Genomic DNA, 7,230 nt, shown 5'->3' with positions numbered 1-7,230 from the left:
ACCACGAGCCCCACTTTATTCCTTGCCAGCATCTGTCTGGAGAGGATCCAGTCCATGGCTCAAAGCAGGCGATATGCTGTTGCCCTTCACTGAGCTTCCAGGAAAAGCTGTGATTTTGGGTTTTCCTGTATCTAAGATCACATTGGCCATTTCTATTTCTTTTCTGAGATGCCAATCTTTTCCCTAAATTATAATCCTTGCAGAACGTATCCTATTAATATAGCTTCACAAACTAAATTTATTTTTATAAACTTGACTTTTTATGCTGACTTTAATAGTCTGTGGATCAATATCCAGTGCATTTCCTGCGCCTATACTGTCCTTTCTCGCCCTACTTCTTTAACACACAGACCACTGGTGCCTGCAGGTGTACTTGCTGGTTGGATTTCCATAGCTGCCCATGTCAGTCGGTATCTCTGGTCTCAGCAAATGTAAACTGAAGAAAATACCCTAAGAGAGAGCCTCTCACAGTGTCAATCTGACTGACACACAGTGCCAGATAACTCAAATACTTGGCAGATCAAAAGAAACCTGGTGAAAAAATGTCTTCACTCACTCCACCTAGTTCTTCTAGAAGATGAAGAAACAACCAGTGGAAGAGCTGTCTCATAGACACAGAAGCTGTTTGGGTATAACATATTCCTCCTTCTCTACTTCTAAATCACAGGAGAACAAATATTAGAAAAGAGAGCTGTTTATATCAGAGTTGATAGGAGTTTCTGAAAATTACTTCAGGTTCAAGTGTGAGGAAACTGTCTTCTCTATGCTTGCCCACGATTTCACAGTTGTTTAAACAAAAATTTACAGGCAACTTTTGTGCCAACAAAGGGGTGACATTATCAGGTCATCTTAAACCATGACAGAAGCATAGAGTGTGGTATAGACAGCAGATGTAAGCGTGTCACACACAATATTCATTGGTCTTTGAGAAAATAGTTGCCCCAAATTAGTCACGCTGTTGCATATTGTGCCATTCGTTTCCTGCACCTTCACTGTGCATTGAGAGTCCACCCCAGCCCATAATTGGCAGTAGCCTGAGGTAAGTAAACACCAGCAGAAGAACAGAAAACACCAGTTGATGCACCATCCAGCCCTCAGATCCACCGTGTGACAGCAGATGAAAGTTCAAGGCGGGAGAGGAAGAGGTGTTCATCACTGCTGCCATGCATGGCTGGTGTGGCATACTCTGGTGCATTCCTGAAGAAATCCAGATACAGCTCTGAAGTTCTTTAAGGAAAAAAAAAAAAAAGCCCTGCAGCAGGGTTTTAGGCAGTGAGTGGTGTTTTCCCACCAATGCATTGCTCCATGGGTTTCTTCCTCTCTCTGCCCCTGTGCCAGCCGGCAGCTGTCAAACAAAATTTCCCACCCTCTCACCCAGTCCATCCCATACCAAGTCCAGTTGGCAAGGCCTGGAGCTGTTGTGCAAAGTAGCTTAGGCACAGTGCCAGAGAAAGTCACACGCTTGTCTGTAAGCTTCAGGTCACCTTCTAAGATCCCAAAGCCCTAAGTACACTGCCCACACGAAGCCCAACCCAATACTGCACCTCGAATACTGTGTTCAATTCTGGGCCCCTCACTAAAAGAAGGATGTTGAGGCTCTGGAGTGTGTCCAGAGAAGAGCAACAAAGCTCGTGAAGGGGCTGGAGAACAAGTCTTACGGGGAGTGGCTGAGGAAACTGGGGTTGTTTAGCCTTGAGAAGAGGAGGCTGAGGGGAGACCTTATTACTCTCTACAACTACCTGAAAGGAGGTTGTGGAGAGGAGGGTGTTGGCCTCTTCTCCCAAGTGACAGGGGACAGGACAAGGGGCAATGGCCTCAAGCTCCACCAGGGGAGGATCAGGCTGGATACCAGGAAAAAAATCTCACAGAAAGGGTCATTGGGCACTGGCAGAGGCTGTCCAGGGAGGTGGTTGAGTCACCATCCCTGGAGGTATTTAGAACACAAGCAGATGAGGTGCTCAGGGACATGGTTTAGTGGTTGATAGGAATGGTTGAACTCGATGATCTAAGAGGTCTTTTCCAACCTAGTGATCCCATTATAGCACATGGAGTATACTTGGCCCTCCTCTGGCTTTCCTCATGATCCTGAAAGCATGTCCCCATTCTCCAGTTTGCACTCAGAAGTGGTTTCCCCAGGAGGCCTACAAGTGGGGTTGCAAGGGCAAGTGTCCACTGCTCAGTCTGAGGGCATTTCTACAGTATCTAATTTACGTGGCTCTTTAGTTGTTTTTATTTTGTGGATGCCACAGTCAGACACTTAACTTTTTCTGGTCATCGTTGAGCAAGCCTAAAGCAGACTCATACCCATCCTTCATATCCTTGACTTAGAAAAATTCCTCACAGGAAGAGTCTGTATTCCACAGATTTTCTTTCCCATAGCACTAATCAGGAATGGTACATATTTGGCTTGAGATAATGATGCATATTGTGAGATTTCTTTGCTCCTGCGTTGCTCCTAAAAATGTTGAACCTAAAATTTGAGCACTTCCTTTTCTGATATGACCTGAGAAAGCAAGCATGGAAACAACTGGACTTTATCTGGTGTTGATGGCATTAACTACATCTGTTGGTGTAGTCATACATAAAGTTACTGTCTTCAGTGACTCTAAGTAGCAACATAGGAAAAAGACAGAGGTTTTATAATGAACAGCATTAGCTCGTCAATAACAGTATATTTGATTGTCTCTGAATTAACTGAAATTTTCCTATTCTTTTCAATTTTCTTTCATTACAGCCCAGAAAATAAATTAAACCAAGGCTTTCTCCTAGTAACGCTTTTAAAGTTACCCACAAACTCACCAAAAGGAAGCTTGTCATATACATTCTTCAAAGTCAACAAAAACATACAGCTTTTTAGGCTTAAAATTATTGAATAGTTACTTCAGTGAAGGGGTTTAATCACAGTTAATTCAATTAGACAGAGATTTACTTTATCACAAAGCTGAAGTACACACTATAAATGCGACTCAAAGAAACATCTTCCACCAGTATGTCTGATAATAAATTTAATTAAAGATTTCAGCTAAAGATCTTTTCTCTTGATTGACTAATCTCGATCTGAGATTTCAGCTTCCAGAAAAACTCCAGACTCTGATACTGTTGTACATACAGTTAACTTAACCTGCAGCTGGTTTGGGTAGGGGTGCCCGAGACACAGGAGAACCTTCCAGCCCTAGAGCGGCTCCAGCTGTGTAGAAGGAAGGTGCATTCCCAGGGCTCAGACAGGGAAAACTAAGGCGTACAAGTTCAGGTGTCCCCAGATTCCCAATATAGACTTCCCAACGCAAGGAATGAGCATCTGTCCAAGTACCCACCTTCATCTATCAGAACCTAGAGGACACCAGAAGTCTGGATCTCCTTTACTGGATGTGTTTAATCTCTCAATTTCACTTAGGTTTCCATTTTGGTTTAGGAGATCGGGACTGTAACTGCAATATGGCAAAAAGACTTACTGATTGTCACACCACAAGTTTACACCCCATTTTTCTTTCAAACTAAAGACAAAGAGAAAAGCTTAGCTCAATCTGAAAAATTATCAGCAAGCAGGATAGATTAAAATCTAAAAGTATAGGCGTTTTGTCTCAACACAATAGTATCTAAAAGGGATTTTTAAAGATCTCTCCAAGGAGTTTTGATACATGTAAGTCAAGGACTTCACATTCCCAATGCAGCTGTCTGCAGGCTTTGACTGTTTTATGTGGCTAAATCACATTCGTCACAGACATTAAACTGAGGCAATATGACTAAATCTCCACCCACAGTTACAGTAAAACAAATATAAGAAAAAAGTTTTTTGAACGAGCTCTTTTTTTGTGTTTATTTATGTGTCACTTCAAATGCATTTCATATTCGCATCCAGTTTTCTTACTGGTATCAAAAACAAGTCCTGAGCCTGAAGCCATTTCTTTTTATTCTTTTAAAGAATATAATTTAAATTTAGATAGGAATACACTATCAATCTGTACTCTGAGACTGTTCTCCCCAACCTTCGGTGGCTTGATATCTTAAAACTTGGCATATGAATGATTTATTGCTGGGCCTGCCAATGCTACAGGTGCTCCTTAGCCGACTGAAGCAGAAGAGAATCACTTTTCAGAAAAGGGATGGGAAGGGAAGGGAAGGGAACGGAAGGGATGGGAAGGGAAGGCGAAAGGCAAAGTGAAAGGCAAGGCAAGGCAAAGTGAAAGGAAAGGAAAGGCAGGTCAAGGCAGGGCAAGGCAAGGCAAGGCAAGGCAAAGCAAGGGAAGGCAAGGCGAAAGGCAAAGGGAAAGGCGAGGCGAGGGGAGGGGAGGGGAGGGGAGGGGAGGGGAGGGGAGGGGAGGGGAGGGGAGGGGAGGGGAGGGGAGGAGAGGAGAGGAGAGGAGAGGAGAGGAGAGGAGAGGAGAGGAGAGGAGAGGAGAGGAGAGGAGAGGAGAGGAGAGGAGAGGAGAGGAAATTAGGTGCCTCGGTGCCCGGCGCTGTGTCGCCCCCTCGCGGCCACCCGGGCTCAGCTCAGCCGCAGCACCCAGCAGCGCCGGATCGGCACGTGGCTACCAAGGCGAGGAGGCAGCTCGCCCCGCCACCCCCGCGGCCACTGGGTCCAAATCCGGAGGCCCATCCGCCCTGTCACACTCCTGGAGTTTTAAATCGAGAGGAATATAGACCCTTGGTAGTTGTGCGTAGATGCCAGAAGAAAGAGGTTCAGCTGGAAAAGCTCTAAATGGAATGGTTTTTATAACAAAGCTTTACTGGCCTCAAAGCTGAGTATCCTGGGCTGCATCCACAGAAGTGTGGCCAGCAGGGCGAGGGAGGGAATACTGCCCCTCTAGTCCTCTCTTGTGAGACCTCATCTGGAGTACTGTGTCCAGTTCTGGAATCCTTAACATAAGAATCATAGAATCACCAGGTTGGAAAAGACCTCCAGGATCATCGAGTCCAACCATTCCTATCAACCACTAAACCATGTCCCTGAGCACCTCATCCACCCATCTTTTAAATCCCTCCAGGGATAGTGACTCAACCACCTCCCTGGGCAGCCTCTGTCAGCGCCCAATAACCCTTTCTGTGCAAATTTTTTTTTTTTCTGATGTCCAGAAGAAGGATATGGAGCTGTTGGAATGGGTCCAGAGGAGGGCTACAAAGATGATCAGAGGGCTGGAGCACCTTCTTTACGAAGACAGGCTGAGAGAGTTGGGGTTGTTCAGCCTGGAGAAGAGAAGGCTCCGAGGAGATCTTATAGAGACCTTCCAGCACCTGAATGGGCTACCAGAGAGCTGGACAGGGACTGTTCCTAAAGGCTTGCAGTGATAGGATGAGGGGGAATGGATATAAACTGGAGAGGGGCAGATTTAAACTACACATAAGGGGGAATTTCTTCTCCATGAGAGTAGTGAGACACTGGAACAGGTTGCCCAAGGAAGTTGTGGCTGCCCCATCCCTGGAGGTGTTCAAGGCCAGGCTGGATGGGGCCTTGGGCAGCCTGGTCTAGTGGGAGGTGTCCCTGTCCATGGAAGGGGAGCTGGAACTGGATGATCTTCAAGTTTCCTTCCAACCCAGACTATTCTATGATTCTATGGTGTGAATCTTGGCTTTGTCCTGTGCAGGGACAGGAGTTGAACTCAATGTTCCTTGTGGGTTCTTCCCAACTCAGGACATGCTATGATAAATACTTGCCAGATCATTTTATACTGATGTAACTAAGACTCCTTTCTCACCAAGAACTGTATTAGAAAGAGATACCTGTGTTTGTCTGCTTGTATGTGGTTTTTGCACATACACACAGAGCTAAAATTTGAAATCATGGAGTAAGCAAGTTTTCTTTAATGGAAGGAACAACCTAACCTAGAGAAAGGTTTCCCTTTGTATCAGGTGGTTTGAAACTTTACATGAGTCACATCTTTATGCAGTCCTGCTCAGCACTGCACAGTGTCATTTGGACTGTTCTTTATAAGTAGGGTTTCTTGGAGCATGTTGCAAAGTAAGAACTTAGCTTGTGGAGGGTGAATATAGAACATGTCAACAAACCCTACTGTATCCACTGAAAGCCAAGGATGCCTTTCCTTTATCAATTTTAACTCATTTTACAATGACCTACACAATTAAGGTCTTTGTAGATTAGAACACATGGCAGATCAATACCCAGCTTGGAAATGGGTGTGCATGTTTCCAGTAGCCTTCCATAAATAACTTCTGTTCTCTGTACAGCCGTGCAAACAGAAATGCCACAAAGCAGCTCTCCCTGCATCCAGGACTTGATTCGTCCTGCCAAGCTCTGTGCATCCTCCAGGGGAGCTCAGGTAAGAAACGCAGGTTTCCTTTGCTCCATGTGTAATTAACATGTAATTAGCAAATTTCCCCAGGGTCATTTAAGATCTGGCTCAGGCTTGCCTTCCACTGATGAGATGGGAGCACTAGTAACTATAACCCCCCAAATTAAAAGTCTCAGCATGTCAGAATTTAAGTGTGGTTTTCTTTCTTACTTTTTATTCCAGTGATGAGGCCACATAACATTATGGCTGCTCAGATGGTTATTTGTTAAGCACAAGTATTGTTCACAGATTTGCAAAGTAAGCAACAAGGACTTCAGGGCATCTGCAGGTGGAAACCTCTGCATAAACACAGGTTCAGTGCTGGAGGAGCACCGCTCTGATACAGATTCCTTATTTGACTGACTTATCACTAATACAAAATAGTCATGATCCATACAAAATCATGCGCTATAAGCAATATTATTTTGTCCTGAGGTATGCCAGTTTAGAAAACTTACTTAGTTCAGGCTACCTTTCTGACCTTTGCATGAGGAATGTGGAAAGTGTCATGACAAGTCAGGGCTGTCTCTGTTCTATTGGATCATCCAGCAGCCTTGATCAGGAAGAATGACACCCCATGCTTATTAGATGGCGTCTGGGCTTAGTTTGTATACTTTCAGTTAAGACAAAAAACTAACCAGCTCTACACAGACAAGTTTCTCTACGCAGAACAGAGTTTCCATATGATGCTGTGAGCATTTATGTGATGAACTATGTGCAATTCATAGTTGCCACCTTCATGAAAGAAGAGTGGGCTTGGACATTCAAATCAAGTAGCTGTGGGAAGATACTGAATTTTAATCATCTGTTATTACTTCTTTCTTGTCTTGAAAACACAGTCATGTACAAATTAAACTACAGGCTCAGTCTTATCTCGCCTTTTATTCTTCCTTCCTTGCCCAGTACAAGGTTGAGTTCATGTTGAGCTCTGCATCACAGTGAG

The sequence above is a fragment of the Cuculus canorus genome, chromosome 1 (genome assembly GCF_017976375.1).
Source record: "Cuculus canorus isolate bCucCan1 chromosome 1, bCucCan1.pri, whole genome shotgun sequence".
NCBI lineage: Eukaryota > Metazoa > Chordata > Aves > Cuculiformes > Cuculidae > Cuculus > Cuculus canorus.
Note: the sequence above shows the minus strand (reverse complement) of the source record.